General features: G+C 40.1%; 1 protein-coding gene across 1 annotated transcript in view; it reads left to right on the top strand.

Moving 5' to 3' along the window:
* Window positions 1-23,580, top strand: part of CACNA1C (calcium voltage-gated channel subunit alpha1 C) — a 1,426,303-nt gene that overhangs the window by 1,126,228 nt on the left and 276,495 nt on the right.

Genomic DNA, 23,580 nt, shown 5'->3' on the forward strand with positions numbered 1-23,580 from the left:
CAGGGCCTCACTTAGGTCTCGATCCGGCAGTTTGGGTGACGTGGCTGTACCGGAGCGGAGCCCCGACCCTCCGGTACAGTAGTGGTGTGTAGCTGGCCTGCTTGACAGGAGGGCATGCGAGGCGCACTCCCTGCACGTCCGAAGCAGGTTCCACGGCAATCCGGTCTCAGGCTTCTGAGGACTGAGGTACAGTTACTGTCGGCCAAAGTGAGTGCCTCTGGGTATCTGGTCCTCGGAGCGGAGCCCCGACCCTCCGGAGGACAAAAGCTTGGGTGTGAAATAGCGGGTGCTGTATATGGTGGATCTCCGTCACAAGTTGCGAGGCCCAAAAGTAAATGAGAGGTGCTGCCAAAACACCGCTGTGAAGTCTCTGAGAGGTCACTTTTATGCAGGAGCACAGAGTTTAGTCAGCAAAAGTGAATTAAGTCCGTTTTAGGGGCAAATATCATAGTATTTTGTGTATTTCTTGGCAGAGCTTCACAGACATGCGACTGTCCTGAATGGCGGTTAGCTCCGCCCCCAGCTCTGTTATTTTTCATAATGTTGCCCAAGATGATTTATCTAATGAAGGTAGTGGGGATAGCTCTACATCCTCTCCTTCTGTGTCTACACCAGCTTTGCCCGCGCAGGCGACACCTAGCGCGCCAGTGCTTATTTCTATGCAACAATTATCAGCAGTAGTGGATAATTCTATAGCAAATCTTTTATCCAAACTGCCAGTTTTTCAGAGAAAGCGTGATTGTTCAGTTTTAAATACAGATAAAAAGGATGAACAATCAGACGCTGACGATGCCTTATCTATTTTACCCTCACATCAATCGGAATTGGCTGTGAGGGAAGGGCTGTCTGAGGGTGAAATTTCAGACTCAGGAAAAATTTCTCAACAGGCAGAACCTGATCTAGTGGCATTTAAGTTTAAGCTAGAACATCTCCGCGCTTTGCTTAAGGAGGTATTAGCTACTCTGGATTGGACAAATTTTTAGAGGTCCCAGTGCACGACGACGGTTTTCCAATACCTAAGAGGGTAGCGAACATAGTGGAAAAGGAGTGGGAGAAGCCAGGTGTACCCTTTGCCCCACCTCCTATATTTAAGAAAATGTTTCCCATAGTAGACCCTAGAAGGGACGCATGGCAAACGGTCCCGAAGGTTGAGGGAGCTGTTTCAACACTAGCGAAGCGCACAACTATTCCTATAGAGGACAGCTGCACTTTCAAAGATCCTATGGATAAAAAAATTGGCAGGATTGCTTAAAAAGATTTTTGTTCAGCAAGGGTTCATCCTTCAACCAGCTACGTGTGTTATTACTGTCACTTCAGCGGCGTCCTTTTGGTTCGAAGAACTAGAAAGGTCGCTCCAGAAAGAGACTTCCTATGAAGAAGTCATGGACAGAATTCACGCATTACAGTTAGCTAATTCATTTATATTGGATGCCGCCTTTCAAATAACGAAATTGGCGGCGAAAAACTCAGGTTTTGCTATAGTAGCGCGGAGGGCGCTTTGGCTAAAATCCTGGTCGGCAGACGTGTCGTCCAAGACTAAGTTACTGAATATTCCTTTCAAGGGTAAGACCCTTTTTGGGCCGGAATTGAAGGAAATTATTTCAGACATCACTGGGGGTAAGGGCCATGCCCTCCCACAGGATAGGCCTTTTAAGGCTAAGAACAAGTCTAATTTTCGTTCCTTTCGCAATTTCAGGAACAGACCGGCTAATAACTCCACTGCCGTTAGACAAGAAGGTAACGCGGCCCAGCCCAAACCCGCTTGGAAGCCCATGCAAGGCTGGAACAAGGATAAACAAACCAAGAAACCTGCTGCTGCTACCAAGACAGCATGAAGGGGTAGCCCCCGATCCGGGACCGGATCTGGTAGGGGGCAGACTATCTCTCTTCGCTCAGGCTTGGGCAAGAGATGTTCTGGATCCCTGGGCACTAGAGATAGTTTCCAAGGGATACCTGTTAGAATTCAAGGGACTTCCTCCAAAGGGAAGGTACCACCTGTCTCGCTTATCTTCAGACCAGATAAAGAAACAGGCATTCTTACATTGTGTAAGAGACCTATCAAAGATGGGAGTGATAAACCCAGTCCCCTCCGGGGAACAAGGTCTAGGGTTTTACTCAAACCTGTTTGTGGTTCCCAAAAAAGAGGGAAATTTCAGGCCAATTCTGGATTTAAAGATATTAAACAAGTTCCTCAGAGTTCCATCCTTCAAGATGGAAACCATTCGGACAATCTTACCAACAATCCATCAGGGTCAATTTTTGACTACCGTGGATCTGAAGGATGCGTATCTGCATATCCCAATCCACAAATCTCATCATCAGTTCCTGAGGTTCGCCTTTCTGGACAAACATTACCAGTTTGTGGCTCTTCCATTCGGTTTAGCCACCGCTCCCAGAATTTTCACAAAGGTGCTAGGGTCCCTTCTAGCGGTCCTAAGACGGAGGGGCATCGCTGTAGCACCTTATCTAGACGACATCCTAATCCAAGCGTCGTCTCTTTCCAAAGCGAGGGCTCATACAAACATTGTGTTGGCTTTTCTCAGATTTCACGGGTGGAAAGTGAACATAGAAAAAAGTTCACTGTCACCGTCCACAAGGGTTCCTTTTCTGGGAACAATAATAGATTCTGTGGAAATGAAGATCTTTCTCACAGACGTCAGAAAGACAAAGCTTCTAAAAGCTTGTCGAGTTCTTCACTCTATTCCTCAACCCTCCATAGCTCAATGCATGGAAGTAATAGGACTAATGGTCGCTGCAATGGATGTGGTTCCTTTTGCTCAAATTCATCTAAGACCATTACAGCTGTGCATGCTCAATCAGTGGAATGGGGACTATACAGACTTGTCTCCCCAAATTCAAGTAGACCAGGTAACCAGGGACTCACTTCTCTGGTGGTTGACCCAGGATCACCTGTCTCAGGGAATGAGTTTCCGCAGACCGGAGTGGGTCATCGTCACGACCGACGCCAGCCTCTTGGGGTGGGGCGCGGTCTGGGACTCTCTGAAAGCTCAGGGCCTATGGTCGCGGGAAGAGTCGCTTCTCCCGATAAACATTTTGGAACTAAGAGCTATATTCAATGCGCTCCTGGCTTGACCTCAGCTAGCGGAAGCCAGCGGACAACATAACGACTGTTGCGTACATCAATCATCAGGGGGGAACAAAGAGTTCCCTAGCGATGAAGGAAGTAACCAAGATAATCCAATGGGCAGAGAATCACTCCTGCCATCTATCTGCTATTCACATCCCAGGAGTAGACAACTGGGTGGCGGACTATTTGAGTCGTCAGACTTTCCATCCGGGGGAGTGGGAACTCCATCCGGAGGTCTTTGCTCAGTTAACCCAATTATGGGGCATTCCAGACATGGATCTAATGGCGTCCCGTCAGAACTTCAAGATTCCTTGCTACGGGTCCAGATCCAGGGATCCCAAGGCGACTCTAGTGGATGCATTAGTGGCGCCTTGGTCGTTCAACCTAGCATATGTGTTTCCACCGTTTCCTCTCCTCCCCAGGCTCATAGCCAGGATCAAACAGGAGAAGGCCTCTGTGATTCTGATAGCTCCTGCGTGGCCACACAGGACTTGGTATGCAGACCTGGTGAATATGTCATCGGCTCCACCATGGAAGCTACCTTTGAGACAGGACCTTCTAGTACAAGGTCCATTCGAACATCCCAATCTAGTTTCTCTGCAGCTGACTGCTTGGAAATTGAATGCTTGATTTATCCAAGCGTGGGTTTTCAAATTCTGTGATTGATACTCTGGTCCAAGCCAGAAAACCTGTGACTAGAAGGATTTACCATAAAATATGGAAAAAATATATCTGTTGGTGTGAATCCAAAGGATTCTCCTGGAGTAAGATTAAAATTCCAAAGATTCTCTCCTTTCTCCAAGAAGGTTTGGATAAAGGATTGTCAGCTAGTTCTCTAAAAGCACAGATTTCTGCATTATCCGTACAAGCTTTTGTTCAGGCTTTGGTTAGAATCAAGCCTGTTTACAGACCCATGACTCCTCCTTGGAGTCTAAATTTAGTTCTGTTTTTGGTTGCTATTTCTTCTGCTAGAATAGTTTCTGAATTATCTGCTTTGCAGTGTGATCCACCCTATCTGGTGTTCCATTCAGATAAGGTTGTTTTGCGTACTAAGCCTGGTTTTCTTCCAAAAGTTGTTTCCAACGAGAACATCAACCAGGAAATAGTTGTTCCTTCTTTGTGTCCGAATCCAGTTTCAAAGAAGGAACGTTTTTTTACACAATTTAGATGTTGTTCGTGCTTTAAAGTTCTATTTAGAAGCAACAAAAGATTTTAGACAAACCTCATCCTTGTTTGTCGTTTACTTTGGTAAGAGGAGAGGTCAAAAAGCTACTGCTACCTCTCTCTCTTTCTGGCTGAAAAGCATTATCCGCTTGGCTTATGAGACTGCCGGACGGCAGCCTCCTGACCGTATCACAGCTCACTCTACTAGGGCTGTGGCTTCCACATGGGCCTATAAGAACGAGGCTTCTGTTGACCAGATATGTAAGGCAGCGACTTGGTCTTCTCTGCACACTTTTGCCAAATTCTACAAATTTGATATTTTTCGCTTCTTCGGAGGCTGTTTTTGGGAGAAAGGTTTTGCAAGCCGTGGTGCCTTCTGTTTAGGTAACCTGATTTGCTCCCTCCCTTCATCCGTGTCCTAAAGCTTTGGTATTGGTTCCCACAAGTAATGGATGACGCCGTGGACCGGACACACCAATGTTGGAGAAACAGAATTTATGCTTACCTGATAAATTACTTTCTCCAACGGTGTGTCCGGTCCACGGCCCGCCCTGTTTTTTTTTAATCAGGTTGAATTTTTTTTTATTTATACACTACAGTCACCACGGCACCCTATAGTTTCTCCTTTTTCTCCTAACCGTCGGTCGAATGACTGGGGGGCGGAGCCAGAGGGGGAGCTATATGGACAGCTCTTGCTGTGTGCTCTCCTTGCCTTTCCCTGTGGGGGAGAACATTTCCCGCAAGTAATGGATGACGCCGTGGACCGGACACACCGTTGGAGAAAGTAATTTATCAGGTAAGCATAAATTCTGTTTTAATATCTTCTAGGCAGATACAGTGTTGCAATGAAGTGGGTTCATGTTCTACAGTTTCAGTACTATTAAAATCCAGTATAAGAAGATCTCATTAGTCCTTTCCAGAGAAACTTGTAATCACCATCTTGTTTTCTGATGCCTTAACAAACAATTGGCTAGATTACGAGTTTTTGTTCTAGGCAGACAGCGCTGGTATTATAAGTTTTTTTAAACCCATCGTTAGCCGCAGAAAAGTGAGCGTTGAGCAAAATTTTGCTCCACATCTCACCTCAATACCAGCGCTGCTTACGGTAGCGGTGAGCTGGCTAAAAGTGCTCGTGCACGATTTCCCTAGGAAATCCCCAGGAATCAATGGGACAGATTCGGCTAAAAAAAAAACTAACACCCTGCACTAGACTAGGAGCTAAAATAAAGTGTACACTTTAATAATTTTATGAGATTTACAGAGACACGGAGAGTTGTGATGCTACAATTATTATTGTTTATTGTTAATTTTATTAAGAATGGAATCCACACTGTAACATTTGTAATGTATTCAAGAATAACTGTAATGCTTTGTTGCTTGCATTTTTGGATTCTTAATAAAAAGAAGTTGAAAAAAAAAACAAAAAAAAAACCTAACACCTGCAAAAAAGCAGCGTTCAGCTCCTAACGCAGCCCCATTGATTCCTATGGGGAAATACTTTTATGTCTACACCTAACACCCTAACATGAACCCTGAGTCTAAACACCCCTAATATTACACTTATTAACCCCTAATCCGCCGCCCCCGACATCGCCACCACCTGCATTATATTATTAACCCCTAATCTGCTGCTCCTGACACCACCGCCACCTACATTATACTTATTTATGAACCCTTAATCTGCTGCCCCCAACATCGCCGACACCTACATTATATTTATTAACCCCTAATCTGCCGCCCCAATGTTGCCGCAATCTAACTACAATTATTAACCCCTAATCTGCCGCCCACAATGTCGCCGCCACTATATTTAATGTATTAACCCCTAAACCTAAGTCTAACCCTAACACCCCCCTAACTTAAATATAATTTAAATAAATCTAAATAAAATTACTATTAGTAACTATATAATTCCTATTTAAAACTAAATACTTACCTATAAAATAAACCCTAAGATAGCTACAATATAACTAATAGTTACATTGTAGCTAGCTTAGGTTTTATTTTTATTTTACAGGCAACTTTGTATTTATTTTAACTAGGTACAATAGTTATTAAATAGTTATTAAATATTTAATAACTACCTAGTAAAAATAAAGACATATTTACCTGTAAAATAAATCCTAACCTAAGTTACAATTACACCTAACACTACACTATAATTAAATAAATAATATATATTTAACTACAATTAAATACATTTATCTAAATTACGACAAAAACAAACAATATATTACAGAAAATAATAAAATCATTACAATTTTTTTAAACTAATTACACCTAATCTAATCCCCCTAATAAAATAAAAACGCCCCCCAAAATAATAAAAATCCCTACCCTACACTAAATTACAAGTAGCCCTTAAAAGGGCTTTTTGCAGGGCATTGCCCCAAAGTAATCAGCTCTTTTACCTGTAAAAAAAAATACAATACCCCCCCAACATTTACAACCCACCACCCACACACCCAACCCTACTCTAAAACCCACCCAATCCCCCCTTAATAAAACCTAACACTAACCCCTTGAAGATCACCCTACCTTGAGACGTCTTCACCCAACCGGGCAGAAGTGGTCCTCCAGACGGGCAGAAGTCTTCATCCAAGCCGGGAAGAAGAGGTCCTCCAGACGGGCAGAAGTCTTCATCCAGGCGGCATCTTCTATCTTCATCCATCAGGAGCGGAGCGGGTCCATCTTCAAGACATCCGACGTGGAGCATCCTCTTCTGTCTTCATCCGACAACTAAATGACGGTACCTTTAAGTGACGTCATCCAAGATGGCGTCCCTTCAATTCCGATTGGCTGATAGAATTCTATCAGCCAATCGGAATTAAGGTAGAAAAAATCCTATTGTTTAATTTTTTTTTAATTATTTTATTATTTTCTGTAATTTAGTGGGGGGGTTTTCCGTTCTTTAGGCTAATTGTTTTACATTGTGTTTAATTGTAGTTAGTTTAGGTAATTAATTTAATTATAGTGTAGTGTTAGGTATAATTATAACTTAGGTTAGGATTTATTTTACAGGTAAATTTGTCTTTATTTTAACTAGGAAGTTATTAAATAGTTAATAACTATTAAATAACTATTGTACCTAGTTAAAATAAATACAAAGTTGCCTGTAAAATAAAAATAAAACCTAAACTAGCTACAATGTAACTATTAGTTATATTGTAGCTATCTTAGGGTTTATTTTACAGGTAAGTATTTAGTTTTAAATAGAAATTATTTATTTAATTGTAGTAATTTTATTTAGATTTATTTAAATTATATTTAAGTTATGGGGGTGTTAGGGTTGGACTTAGATTTAGGGGTTAATAACTTTAATATAGTGGCGGCGACGTTGGGGGCGGCAGATTAGGGTTTAATATATGTATTAAAGTAGCGGCGATGTCCGGTCGGCAGATTAGGAGTTAAATTTTTTATTTAAGTGTTTGCGATGTTTGGGGGGGCCTCGGTTTAGGGGTTAATAGGTAGTTTATGGGTGTTAGTGTACTTTTTAGCACTTTAGTTAAGAGTTTTATGTTACGGCGTTAGCCCATAAAACTCTTAACTACTGACTTTTAAATGCGGTACGAGTCTTAACAGGAGAGGGTCTACTGCTCACTTTTTCCAAGACTCGTAATACCGGCGTTAGGAAAATCCCATTGAAAATATAGGATACGCAATTGACGTAAGTGGATTTGCGGTATGTTCGAGTCGCGGAAATAAAGTGAGCGGTACACCTGTACCTGCAAGACTCGTAATACCAGTGGGCGTTAAAAAGCAGCATTGGGACCTCTCAACGCTGCTTTCTTAACCCTAACGCAAAACTCGTAATCTAGGTGAATAAAAGTTAATATTGTATTGATAATGTGCTGTTTCCAAATAGTCTTAAATTACTTGCAAATATGTCCAAAATGCCATTTCAAGGATTTATCAATTTTTTGAGGTGTCAGATTTGAAAAGTCAAAACTAGCCTTGAAAAAGTGTTGAAAACTGTCTCAAAAATGGATTGTTATGGCCAAATTTTTTGATCCCATAGTAAAAAAAGGACTTTTACCAAGGATCCAAAAACTCGATTCTCGGTGCAGGAAACAGCCAACTAAGATTTTGTCATCACGTTGAATTGAAAAGTGTCCTTTTCGGCCCGGAAAAATATATGAAAAGGCACCAGCCAATAGATTGTATTCTACCCGTAGGCCTTGAACTTGAATGACAAAGGGCTTACCTGCTTTTTTCCACTCCTTAGCCACCAGCTCAGCCACTAAGTCACAGGGAAGGGGGAAGGCTGCTTATGAGCATGCTTGAGTAACGTATCAATTTTGTTAGTAGCTAGTGGTCAGGAGTGGGAGAATCATCCAGCTCCAAAGCCCTTAAATCTTCCCATAATAATAATAATGGATATGATATAGTCTGAAGTACAAGGACACATCCACTCCCCCAGATTTATAAGGTGGGGTCCTAAATCTCAGAACACCTATCCTCAGAAGAAAAATTGTCTGACTTTTAGTGTAGGGGCTCTAGACAGGTCAGGTCACTTTTTGCTACATGCATGCATCTGTGTTAAAGGGACATGAAACCAAACATTTTTCTTTTTTGATTCAGACAAAGCATGCAGTTTTAAAAATGTACTTCTGTTATCAAATTCACTTTGTTGCCATGGTATTCTTTGTTTAAGAACTATCTAGATAGGTAGGGTGAACATTTTTGGAGCTGTACATTACAAGAAACACTGCTGCCACCTACTGTTCTAGCAAAAGTATAACATAGCTATAAAACTACTGCCATATATTGCTCCAGTCACATGCACGCTACTAGACCTTTCTAACGGCCTTTAAACAAAGGATACCAAGAAACAAAGTCAATTTGATAACAGAAGTCAATTAAAAACTTTTATAAATTATTATTATTATTATTTTATGTTATAGCCATCAACTCGGATATGGCAATGTGCAGGGTGGATTTGATTTAAATCATGAATTGAATCACTAACAATAAGACTCGATTTAAATCAATTTGAAATCATGGTTTTCTACATAAAGTTTTCATTCTTAGAATTATAACTTTTCCAGTTTTAGCCGAAAACTAATGATTTAGTTATATAGCTTTACAAATACATAGATAGAGCGTTGAAATGAATTAAATGATTTTGTGGGGAACTATCTCCACTTTTCAGCTGTACTTTATTAGAAGGAGAAAAATAATGATTACCTTAATAATAACAATTTAAATAGCTTTATTTAACTAAAACAATAATATATTTCATTTTTAATGCTTGCCCCTCCCTCCTCACACTTAGGTCTATTCCACCCCAAACAATCTTCTATTCATTGAGCTTCTTGAAAATAAATTTGCAGAAGAGAAATGGCTTTACAGGGACAGTAAAGTCAAAATTAAACTATGATTCATATAGAACATGCAATGTTAAACAACTTTCCAATTTACTTATCTAATTTGCTGCGTTCTCTTGGTATCCATTGTTGAAAAAGCATATATAGTTATGCTCAGAAGCAATGCACTACTGTGAGCTAGCTGCTTGTCATTGGTTCACCCAATGGCCTCTATTTATCAAGCTGTCAACTTACCTGCATTCGACGGCACCAATACGCTCGCCTAAGATCGCCTAACATCGCTGCCGCGGACCTGAATACATTCTCCAAAATTATCAAAAAAGCTGTCAAAAAGCCGTGCACCAAGTACGGTGCGATGAGCAGCAGACTGTTGTTCACTAACAATCATCGATCTCGCTGCTCTTCGGCTTTTTCGCAGCTTTCTTGGTACCCTGTCACTAAACACCCACACTATACTAAACTGTTTACCCCCTAAACCGCCGCTCCCGGAACCCACCGCACCTAAATAAAGTTATTAACCCCTAAACCGCCACTCCCGGAGCCTACCGCAACTCTAATAAAGTGTTTAACCCCTAAACCTCCACTCCCGGAGCTCACCGCAACTCTAATAAAGTGTTTAACCCCTAAACCGCCACTCCCAGAGCCCACCGCCACCTACATTATATGTATTAACCCCTAAACCGCTGCTCCCGGACCCCGCCGCAACTAAATAAAATGTTTAACCCCTAAACCGTCGCTTCCCGACCCCGCTGCAACTAAATAAAATGTTTAACCCCTAAACCGCCGCTCCCGGACCCCCCCACCACCTACATTATATTTATTAACCCCTAATCTGCCCCCCCCTACACCACCACCACCTACATTATATTTATTAACCCCTAATCTGCCGCCCCCAACATCGCCGCCACTATATTATATTTATTAACCCCTAAACCTAAGTCTAACCCTAACACCCCCCTAACTTAAATATAATTTAAATTAATCTAAATAAATATTCCTAACATTAAATAAATTATTCCTATTTAAAACAAAATACCTATAAAATAAACCCTAAGATAGCTACAATATAACTAATAGTTACATTGTAGCTATTTTAGGATTTATTTTTATTTTACAGGCAAGTTTGTATATATTTAACTAGGTACAATAGTTATTAAATAGTTGTTAACTATTTAATAACTTCCTAGTTAAAATAAAGACAAAAGTACCTGTAAAATAACACTACACTATAATTAAATTAATTACCTAAAATAAATACAATTAAATAAAATTAAATAAAATTATCTAGAGTACAAAAAACCCCCCACTAAATTACAGAAAATAATAAAATAATTACAAGATTTTTAAACTAATTACACCTAATCTAATCCCCCTAACAAAATAACCCCCCCCCATAACAAAAAGCCCTACCCTATACTAAATTACAAATAGCCCTTAAAAGGGCCTTTTGCGGGGCATTGCCCCAAAGTAATCAGCTCTTTTACCTGTAAAAGAAAGTACAATACCCCCACCCCAACATTAAAACCCACCACCCACATACCCAACCTTGCTCTAAAACCCACCCAATACCCCCTTAAAAAAACCTAACACTAACCCCTTGAAGATCACCCTACCTTGAGATGTCGGAGCATCCTCTTCTTCTGATGTCTTCAAACCGAATGACGAGTCCTTTAAGTGACATCATCCAAGATGGCGTCCCTTCAATTCATCAGCCAATCGGAATTAAGGTAGGAAAAATCCTATTGGTTGATGCAATCAGCCAATAAGATTGAAGTTCAATCCTATTGGCTGATCCAAACAGCCAATAGGATTGAGCTTGCATTCTATTGGCTGTTCCAATCAGCCAATAGAATGCGAGCTCAATCCTATTGGCTGATTGCATCAATCAATAGGATTTTTCCTACCTTAATTCTGATTGGCTGATAGAATTCTATCAGCCAATCGGAATTGAAGGGACGCTATCTTGGATGACGTCACTTAAAGGACCCGTCATTCGGTTTGAAGACATCGGAAGAAGAGGATGCTCTGCATTGGATGTCTTGAAGATGGAGCCGCTCCGTGCCGGATGGATGAAGATAGAAGATGCCGTCTGGATGAAGACTTCTGCCCGTCTGGAGGACCACTTCGCCCGGCTTCGTGGAGGACTTCGGCCCGGTTGGGTGAAGATGTCTCAAGGTAGGGTGATCTTCAAGGGGTTAGTGTTAGGTTTTTTTATGGGGGTATTGGGTGGGTTTTAGAGTAGGGTTGGTTGTGTGGGTGGTAGGCTTTAATGTTGGGGGGGTATTGTACTTTTTTTTTACAGGTTAAAGAGCTGATTACTTTGGGGCAATGCCCCGCAAAAGGCCCTTTTAAGGGCTATTTGTAATTTAGTATAGGGTAAGGCTTTTTTTTATTTTGGGGGGCTTTTTTATTTTGTTAGGGGGATTAGATTAGGTGTAATTAGTTTAAAAATCTTGTAAATATTTTATTATTTTCTGTAACTTAGTGTTTTTTTTTTTTTGTACTTTAGATAATTTTATTTAATTTTATTTAATTGTATTTAATTGTATTTAATTTAGGTAATTAATTTAATTATAGTGTAGTGTTAGGTGTAATTGTAACTTAGGTTAGGTTTTATTTTACAGGTACTTTTGTCTTTATTTTAACTAGGAAGTTATTAAATAGTTAATAACTATTTAATAACTATTGTACCTAGTTAATATAAATACAAACTTTCCTGTAAAATAAAAATAAATCCTAAAATAGCTACAATGTAACTATTAGTTATATTGTAGCTATCTTAGGGTTTATTTTATAGGTAAGTATTTCGTTTTAAATAGGAATAATTTATTTAATGTTAGGAATATTTATTTAGATTTATTTAAATTATATTTAAGTTAGGGGGTGTTAGGGTTAGGGTTAGACTTAGGTTTAGGGGTTAATAAATTTAATATGGTGGCGGCGACGTTGGGGGAGGCAGTTTAGGGGTTAATAAATATAATGTAGGTGGCGGTGGTGTAGGGGGGCAGATTAGGGGTTAATAAATATAATGTATGTGGCGGCGGAGTAGGGGGGGCAGATTAGGGGTTAATAAATATAATGTAGGTGGCGGCGGGGTCCGGGAGTGGCAGTTTAGGGGTTAAACACTTTATTTCGTTGCGGCGGGGTCCGGGAGCGGCGGTTTAGGCGTTAATAAGTATAATGTAGGTGGCGGCGGTGTATGGGGTGGCTGATTAGGGGTGTTTAGACTCGGGGTACGTGTTAGGGTGTTAGGTGTAGACGTTCCCATAGAAATCAATAGGATATCGGGCAGCAGCGAACATAAGCTTTCGCTGCTCTCCGACTCCCATTTATTCCTATGGCATCCGCCGCCCTGGATTGAAAACCAGGTACGCTGGGCCGGAGAAATGCAGAGCGTACCTGGTAGTTATTTGATAACTCGCAAAAGTAGTCAGATTGTGACAAACTTGCGTTCGGAACATCTGGAGTGACGTAAGCATCGATCTGTGTCGGACTAAGTCCAGCGGATCGTATGTTACGTAACTAAATTCTACTTTTGCCGGTCTGTAGGGTTTGATAACTAAGGCAAATCAAGCTCGCCACAAATACGCTGCGGAATTCCAGCGTATTTGCGATTGACAGCTTGATAAATTGAGGCCAATGTGTTCATCTAGATCCCAGTAGAGCATTGCTCTCCTTCAACAAAGAATACCAAGTGAATGAAGCAAATTTGATAAAAGAAGTAAATCTGAAAATTGTATGCTGAATCATGAAAGAAAAATGTGCGGTTTATGGGGTCTATTTATTAAGCAGTGGATGCTGCTTCGGAGCCCTGTCGTTTCAGGTCTGCCTGAAATGGAAGTTAAGAAGCATCGGTCGTAAGACTGCTGCTCTTTAACTTCTCCGCCACCTTTTAGGTGGCGGACTGAAATCATTGCGATCTGATGCGATTGGGATGATTGACGGCCCCTGCTAGCGGCTGATTGGCCACTAGTAAGCAGGGGGCGGCACCAGAAATGCTTGTGCAATGTTAAATGCCGACAGTGTATGCTGTTGGCATTTAGTGAGGTCGTGCAGACATGATTCGCTACAGCTCTGCATTTTTATTTTATAAAATTTTTGCTGTGAAGAAGAGGCGTGTTATTTCTGTAGACACAAATTCACAGTTTTGAAAACTACAAAACCAAGAATATGTGATAATATCTTCTAGATGGAAAAAAAATGACAAAAATAATCTTACATATGTATTTATATATGTATATACCATACATATATACACATATAAACAAATAAATATACACATATATATATATGCATACATACATTTTACCTCTTTTCAGTTGAATTCCTGAAAATATGAAAAATAAATTTTCAATTTTTTTTTATATTTCATAATGTGTTTTAATGTGTATATACTGTAAATATTTTACATTCCAATGTTCTTCACAATGTTCTTCATGTCAGATATAGCGCTCTTGTTTAAAGGTTGTTGGGTTAGAGCGCAAGCAATAAGTGTTACTTTTTTGTGTGGAAAATTAAGCTCCATTGAATTCTATGTAGAGAAGTTAATAAGGTCATGGTATCCAAAGTTCTGAAGCGTGTGTGCATCGGGTTTCGTTTGTGCGCAAACAATTGCCTTTCAACTTGTAATACAAGCGCTAACCCGCATGGGCCAAAAGGATACTTCTAGCTGTTTTTATGCTTGAGTGGGGACGCTAAATAACGCTTCACTTGTAATCTGTGATTGTCTGGTGTCTGTCACATAATACAGGGGGCCAGCAAATTTTGAAATTTGTCAGAAAAAAAATCTACTGCTAATTTAAAATTCTTTTGCATTGTATTTTTAGTAAACACTTTTTGATTATGCAGTTCTACTGTATTTAATGTTACTTTAAGACACTGCTATGTTTTTCTATTGCAACACAATAGAAATGACTTAAAATTACAAGGTGTTTACTAGGCATGTGCATTTGTTTCATAACAAATATCTGAATGAATGCACCCCCAACATTTTAAGAAAAAAAATATGAAAACAAATGTAAATGTTTAACGAATATTCAGTTTTTGTTTAGTTTAAAATGAAACAATTATTGAATAGCACAGGCAACAAATGTTCATCTGTGCACTAGTCTAGTGTTTATTGTCCCTTTAATCAGCATGTGTTATGTAATTCACGATTGTGTTCATGGTGGTTAAACCAGGCAGTATAGCAAAATCTGTTCCTTCCACCTATAACCGTAACAAGTCATAAGCATGTTTCATAGTGTAATTAAAATGAATCAAAATTAAGAACTATCTACATTGATATATTGCATATTAGAAGGACTCTTGTACCATCATTGTGCCCTATGTTGAGTTTATTGTTGGTTTTTTTGCAACTATTTAGCAAAGTTTCCCAGGATTTTCATTGTTGTTAGCTCTGATCTGAACCATCGTTCTATCATTTCATTCCAGCCCTAGCACTGTTTATGAAGCCAGTGATCTAAAGCTCTCCACTCTGGCTAGATTATCTAAGAAGTCTTGTCATTACTTTGGGGTTCCATCATCTAATCTGAGAACTGTTGTCCTATACTATATTAACTCAGTTACCTATTAAGTACAAGTTCAGATTTTCTTTATATTAGAGCTGCAACAACTAATCGTCATAATCAATAATAATCGATTAGAAAAATAGTTGTCAACGAATCTCATAATCGATTAGTTGGTTTGCAATTAGTTGGTCTGTGCACAACACCAGCTGCTTCACTCCACTGAGCTCCTGCACATGGTATTGTGTTTTATGGTTAGGTCCTTAGCCTAAAGGACGTCTACAGACGTCTACTTTTCACTTTTTCAGGACAGTATAAGATTACAACTACCCCTGGCTTATGTGCAACCCAGATATAATAGTCATCATTTGGATTGTTTATATTAAATCAGGTGATTTGGAACTATGCTTTGCATGATATAGTGCTGAGCTTGTTATTTATACCTTGCCCCTAGACTGATGGGAGTTATTTGAATTAATGTGCACTTCTATCAGTTTGCACAATTATTAGCGTATTGCTTGCTATTGCTGATTATATGTACTGTATAAATAAATGTGTAAGGCTTTGTCCTGTTATTGATATATAGTCATTAGCGCTTTTGGTTTGTTTTTATTATTGTTTTATATTTTTAATCAATTGTGATAATATGTACCAGATTCAAACTTTATAAGTATAAATTTGTTATTTTTAGAGCGGGCTAGATATTTTCCCCTAAGCTTATAGCTGGTTATTTACCATTGCATATAGATATTCAAGATATTTTTATGTTAGAATGAAGTCAAGGGTTACTTTATTGAGAGGCCCCTTGCCAAGGTGGAAGTTCTACCTCTTTTCAAACAGTTTTTGGTTTTGTTTAATTATAAAACACTGCTCTACTGCTTAAAAATTGGACAAACAGTTGTGTTAATGTAAAGTTTTAGTCTGAAGTTTATATTTGTAACACTCAGTATGTGGATTCTATTTAAAATATAGGAAACAATTATTGATTCTTTTTTTATCCGATTAGTCGATTAATTGAAAAAATAATCGGCCAACTAATCGATTATGAAAATAATCGTTAGTTGCAGCCTATATTTATGCTCTTAAATGCTTCAATCCATATGCAATTGTGTCTTCTTTTTATTCTGCTTCTGTAAAGTATGACATTGAATCTTTACTTTGGTCTTGTTTAAGAAGGAAACCTGGATATCATTATCTATATAATGAAGAGACAATGGTCTTAGGACTTCTTCCTTGTTAGTCAGTTTGTTGAAACTGTACATTTTAGAAACCTTGTATAAGTGAAGTTTCCTTGAGATAGTTTCATGACTAATCACTCTGGCCGCGTTTACATTATTTCCAATAATCGGGAGTTGTAAAGAGCTTATAAATCTCAGTATCATCTACCATTTTACATCCAGTTGTCATTAACTTAGATGGTACATAGAGAACAAAAGATCCCACTCATATATTGATGAGCACTTATAACAAAGTGTAAATATGGCAGACCGGGTCATCAGATCTGCCCAGAAAGCTCTCCTCTGGGCTCAGGAACCGTGTGTCAAACAGCTGAGGATGTTGCTAGACTCTATTCCGGGTATACCATCTGCTTTCTATGGGATTCCTGCAAAAGTGCTGCAAGGGTGCTGTTAGCTATAATTGCAGTAAAGTTACTTGCAGAAACAGGAGTAGACTAAAATAAATTTATTTAGAAATAGTAACTAATTTCTCAGCTAAAACATAGCTGTTGCTTCAGGCTTCATAACAATAAATACTAAAACTCCTGTTTAAATAGACCCTCCCATCCAATCAACATACAGATTCCCATAGTGGTTATATGACCTTCCCAACCAATCAACATACAAAGTCCCATAATAGTCATGTGACCCTTAACACATATAAACAAAATGCATATAAAAGCTGATCAACCCCTATATATGTAAAAAAAATTCTACCTAAAGGATTCCATGTGAACCAGATACTGTTAATGATAATGTTGTTAAAAAATTGTTAGTATAAAGTTACCAATGTAAAAACAACCACTGTGGCCGTAATTGTCACACAGACAAAATAAAATGGCGTTTAGCAAATCCATTATTACAATCCATTTTTTAATTTCACATTAACATTTTTGGGATTGTAAAGTACAGTATTCTCGTCATTAGGAACAAGATTTGTCTCAGCAGTCACTTTGCTGTGATAGGAGTTAAGTATTTGCCATTCAGTCTTGTTTTCTCCAACATAGGTGTGTCCGGTCCACGGCGTCATCCTTACTTGTGGGATATTCTCTTCCCCAACAGGAAATGGCAAAGAGCCCAGCAAAGCTGGTCACATGATCCCTCCTAGGCTCCGCCTTCCCCAGTCATTCTCTTTGCCGTTGTACAGGCAACATCTCCACGGAGATGGCTTAGAGTTTTTTGGTGTTTAAATGTAGTTTTTATTCTTCAATCAAGAGTTTGTTATTTTAAAATAGTGCTGGTATGTACTATTTACTCTGAAACAGGAAAGAGATGAAGATTTCTGTTTGTAAGAGGAAAATGATTTTAGCAACCGTTACTAAAATCGATGGCTGTTTCCACACAGGACTGTTGAGAGGAATTAACTTCAGTTGGGGGAAACAGTGAGCAGACTTTTGCTGCTTGAGGTATGACACATTTCTAACAAGACTCGGTAATGCTGGAAGCTGTCATTTTCCCTATGGGAACCGGTAAGCCATTTTCTTAGTTTAAGTAAAAGAATAAAGGGCTTCATTAGGGCTTAAAAAACTGGTAGACATTTTTCTGGGCTAAAACGATTGCTTTACTAAGTATATTTGGCAGATTATTACTTTTAATAGTTGTTAAATCTTGGGGATTGTTTTAATAAAAACGGCAGGCACTGTATTGGACACCTTTTTCACTGGGGGCCTTTTCTAGTCATAGACAGAGCCTCATTTTTGCGCCTCTAATGCGCAGTTGTTTTTGGAAAGCATGGCATGCAGATGCATGTGTGAGGAGCTAAGAACCACTGAAAAAGCTTATAGAAGGCATCATTTGGTATCGTATTCCCCTCTGGGCTTAGATACCTGGGACTGTATAGGGGTTAAATGTAAAAACGGCTCCGGTTCCGTTATTTTAAGGGTTAAAGCTTTCAAATTTGGTGTGCAATACCTTTAAGGTTTTAAGTTACTGTGGTGAAATTTTGGTGAAATTTGAACAATTCCTTCATACTTTTTCACATATTCAGTAATAAAGTGTGTTCAGTTTGAAATTTAAAGGGACAGTAACGGTTTTATTGTAAAACGTTTTTTGTGCTTTGTTGACAAGTTTAAGCCTGTTTAACATGTCTGAACCATCAGATAACGATGTTCTATATGTATGAAAGCCAATGTGTCTCCCCATTTAAATATATGTGATATATTTGTGTCATAATGTCCAAACAAAGTAGGGATAATAATGCCATAGATATGATATTGCCCAAGATGATTCCTCTAATGAGGGGAGTAAGCATGGTACTGCATCATCCCCTTCTGTGTCTACACCAGTTTTGCCCACACAAGAGGCCCCTAGTACATCTAGTGCGCCAATACTTATTACCATACAACAATTAATGGCTGTAATGGATAATTCTATTGCATGCATTTTTTTCCAAAATGCCTACTTATCAGAGAAAGCGTGATTGCTCTGTTTTAAACACTGAAGAGCAAGAGGACGCTGATGATATCTGTTCTGACATACCCTCACACCTATCTGAAGGGGCCAGGAGGGAGGTTTTGTCTGAGGGAGAAATTTCAGATTCAGGGAAAATTTCTCAACAAGCAGAACCTGATATTGTAACTTTTAAATTTAAATTTCAACATCTCCACGCACTACTTAAGGAGGTATTATCTACTCTGGATGATTGTGACAATTTGGTCATTCCAGAGAAATTAGGTAAGATGGACAAGTTCCTAGAGGTTCCGGTGCCCCCCGATGTTTTTCCTATACCCAAGCGAGTGGCGGACATAGTAAATAAGGAGTGGGAAAGGCCCGGCATACCTTTTGTCCTCCCCCTATATTTAAGAAATTAGTTCCTATAGTCGACCCCAGAAAGGACTTATAGCATACAGTCCCCAAGGTCGAGGGGGCGGTTTCTACTGTAAACAAACGCACTTCTATTCCTATAGAAGATAGTTGTGCTTTCAAGATCCTATGGATTAAAGGTTAGAGGGTTTGCTTAAAAAGATGTTTGTTCAGCAAGGTTACCTTCTACAACCAATTTCATGCATTGTTTCTGTCACTACAGCTGCGTGTTTCTGGTTCGAAGAACTAGAAAAGTCGCTCAATAAAGAATCTTCGTACGAGGAGGTTTTGGACAGAGTTCAAGCTCTTAAATTGGCTAACTCTTTTTTATTTTAGATGCCGCTTTGCAATTAGCTAGATTAGCGGCGAATAATTCAGGGTTTGCTATCGTGGCGCGCAGAGCGCTTTTGCTTAACATCCCTTTCAAGGGTAAAACACTGTTTGGCCCTGACTTGAAAGAGATTATTTCAGACATCACTGGGGGAAAGGGCCACGCCCTTCCTCTGGATAGGTCTTTTAAGGCTAAAAAGAAGCCAAATTTTCGTCCCTTTCGCAGAAACGGACCAGCCTCAAATTCTACACCCTCTAAGCAAGAGGGTAATACTTCTCAAACCAAGCCAGCCTGGAGGCCGATGCAAGGCTGGAACAAGGGTAAGCAGGCCAAGTCACCTGCCACTGCTACCAAAACAGCATGAAGTGTTGGCCCCCGATCTGGGAAGGATCTGGTGGGGGGCAGACTTTCTCTCTTTGCTCAGGCTGGGGCAAGAGATGTTCAGGATCCTTGGGCGCTAGAAATAGTTTCTCAAGGTTATCTCCTGGAATTCAGGGAACTACCCCCAAGGGGAAGGTTCCACGGGTCTCTATTATCTTCGAACAGGCATTCTTACACTGTGTAGAAGACCTGTTAAGCATGGGAGTGATTCATCCTGTTCCATTAGGAGAACAAGGGATGGGTTTTTACTCCAACCTGTTCATAATTCCCAAAAAAGAGGGAACATTCAGACCTATTTTAGATCTCAAGATTCTAAACAAGTTTCTAAGGGTTTCATCATTCAAAATGGAAACCATTCGAACGATCCTTCCTACCATCCAGGAAGGTCAATTCATGACCACGGTGGACTTAAAGGATGCGTACCTACGTATTCCTATCCACAAGGAACATTTTCGGTTCCTAAGGTTCGCCTTTCTGGACAAGCATTACCTGTGGCACTTCCATTCGGATTAGCCACTGCTCCAAGGATTTTCACAAGGGTACTAGGGTCCCTTCTAGCGGTGCTAAGACCAAGGGGCATTGCAGTAGTACCTTACTTGGACGACATCCTGATTCAAGTGTCGTCTCTGTCAAAAGCAAGGGCTCATACGGACATTGTCCTAGCCTTTCTCAGATCTCACAGGTGGAAAGTGAACATAGAAAAAAGTTCTCTGTCCCCGTCAACAAGAGTTCCCTTCTTGGGAACAATAATAGTTTCCTTAGAAATGAAGGTTTTTCTGACAGAGGCCAGAAAATCAAAACTTCTAAGCTCTTGTCAGGTACTTCATTCTGTTCTTCTTCCTTCCATAGCGCAGTCCATGGAAGTAATAGGGTTGATGGTTGCGGCAATGGACATAGTTCCTTTTGCACGAATTCATCTAAGACCATTGCACCTGGGCATGCTCAGACAGTGGAATGGGGATTATACAGACTTGTCTCCGACGATACAAGTAGATCAAATAACCAGAGATTCACTCCATTGGTGGCTGACCCTGGACAACCTGTCACAGGGAATGAGTTTCCGCAGACCAGAATAGGTCATTGTCACGACCGACGCCAGTCTGGTGGGCTGGGGCGTGGTCTGGGAACCCCTGAAAACTCAGGGTCTATGGTTTCGGGAAGACTCTCTTCTCCCGATAAACATAATGGAAATCTTTGCCCAAATAACTCAATTATGGGGCATTCCAGACTTGGTTCTGATGGCCTCTCGTCAGAACTTCATGGTCCCTTGTTACGGGTCCAAATCCAGGGATCCCAAGGCGACTCTATTGGATACAATAGTAGCACCTTGGATCTTCAACCTAGCTTATGTATTCCCACCGTTTCCTCTCATTCCCAGGCTAGTAGCCAGGATCAATCTGGAGAGGGCTTCGGTGACCTTGATAGTTCCTGTGTGGCCACGCAGGACTTGGTATGCAGACCTGGTGAATGGGTCATCGGCTCCACCATGGAAGCTACCTTTGAGACAGGACCTTCTTATTCAGGGTCCATTCGAACATCCGAATCTGGTTTTCCTCCAACTGACTGCTTGGAGTTTGAACGCTTGATTTTATCAAAGCGTGGGTTTTCAGATTCTGTAATAGATACTCTTATTCAGGCTAGAAAGCCTGTAACTAGAAAAATTTACCATAATATATGGAAAAAATATATCTGTTGGTGTGAATCTAAAGGATTCCCATGGAACAAGATAAAATTCCTAAGATTCTTTCCTTTCTACAAGAAGGTTTGGAGAAAGGATTTTCTGCGAGTTCTCTGAAGGGACAGATCTCTGCTTTATCTGTTTTACTTCACAAAAGGCTGGCAGCTGTGCCAGACGTTTAAGCGTTTGTTCAGGCTCTGGTTAGAATCAAGCCTGTTTACAGACCTTTGACTCTTCCCTGGAGTCTTAATCTAGTTCTTTCAGTTCTTCAAGGGGTTCCGTTTGAACCCTTACATTCCATAGATATTAGGTTATTATCTTGGAAAGTTTTGTTTTAGGTTGCAATTTCTTCCGCTAGAAGAGTTTCTGAGTTATCTGCTCTGCAGTGTTCTCCGCCCTATCTGGTCCATGCAGATAAGGTGGTTTTTACGTACTGAGCCTGGTTTTCTTCCGAAGGTTGTTTCCAACAAAAATTTTAACCAGGAGATAATTGTACCTTCTTTGTGTTACACAATTTGGACGTTGTCCGTGCTCTAAAATTCTATTTAGATGCTACAAAGGATTTCAGACAAACATCTTCCTTGTTTGTTGTTTATTCTGGTAAAAGGAGAGGTCAAAAAGCAACTTCTACCTCTCTATCTTTTTGGCTTAAAAGCATCATCAGATTGGCTTATGAGACTGCCGGACGGCAGCCTCCTGAAAGAATCACAGCTCATTCCACTAGGGCCGTGGCTTCCACATGGGCCTTTAAGAACGAGGCTTCTGTTGATCAGATATGTAAGGCAGCGACTTGGTCTTCACTGCACACTTTTACCAAATTTTACAAATTTGATACTTTTGCTTCTTCTGAGGCTATTTTTGGGAGAAAGGTTTTGCAAACCGTGGTGCCTTCCATCTAGGTGACCTGATTTGCTCCCTCCCATCATCCGTGTCCTAAAGCTTTGGTATTGGTTCCCACAAGTAAGGATGACGCCGTGGACCGGACACACCTATGTTGGAGAAAACAGAATTTATGTTTACCTGATAAATTACTTTCTCCAACGGTGTGTCCGGTCCACGGCCCGCCCTGGTTTTTTAATCAGGTCTGATGATTTATTTTCTTTAACTACAGTCACCACGGTATCATATGATTTCTCCTATGCAAATATTCCTCCTTTACGTCGGTCGAATGACTGGGGAAGGCGGAGCCTAGGAGGGATCATGTGACCAGCTTTGCTGGGCTCTTTGCCATTTCCTGTTGGGGAAGAGAATATCCCACAAGTAAGGATGACGCCGTGGACCGGACACACCGTTGGAGAAAGTAATTTATCAGGTAAACATAAATTCTGTTTTTTTTTTAAACGTGATCTTCATACAGTAATAGAAATGCAGCAAAGTGCAAAATCGTTCTGTACAGTGAAAGTTAGGTTTGAAAAGCCTGGTCCGTACAGTGGGTTTTTGAAAACGTGGTCAGTACAGTTAGTTCTATGGGGCCCCTGTTTCCGCGCAAGCCTTCTGCCGGAAACAGAAGTTATAAAGCGTGGTCTAAAGACTGCTGCTCCATAACTTGTCAGCCTGCTCTGAGGCAGCGGACAGAAATTAACCCGATCGAATACGATCAGGTTGATTGACACCCCCTGCTAGCGGCCGATTGGCCACGAATCTGCAGGGGGAAGCATTGCACAAGTAGTTCACCAGAAGTTGTGCAATGATAAATGCAGACAGTGTATGCTGTCGGCGTTTATTGATGTGCGGCGGACATGATATGCTACATTGTATCATGCCTGCTCGCACTATGATAAATTGGCCCCTATATCTTTAGACTATCTTTAAAACTTTGTCACTTAGTAGTTTTACGCTTTATAGTGTGAAAACTGTCAAAATCCTATTCAAGAAGTTGAAAAAAGTTGTGCCCACTTTCTTCTACGGGAAAAGTATTTCCTATACTTGATTTTGGACAAAAAGCCTTGACAGGATTTTTTTTTTAAACATTGATGTTAAAAATTAAAAATATATATATATTTCAAATATAAAAAGTTAAGAAATATAAAGTCATTGGGCAAATATGTCCATTATACCCATCATGCCTATATACAAATGGCATTC

This window comes from Bombina bombina, chromosome 6 (genome assembly GCF_027579735.1).
Source record: "Bombina bombina isolate aBomBom1 chromosome 6, aBomBom1.pri, whole genome shotgun sequence".
In the NCBI taxonomy this organism is placed as follows: domain Eukaryota; kingdom Metazoa; phylum Chordata; class Amphibia; order Anura; family Bombinatoridae; genus Bombina; species Bombina bombina.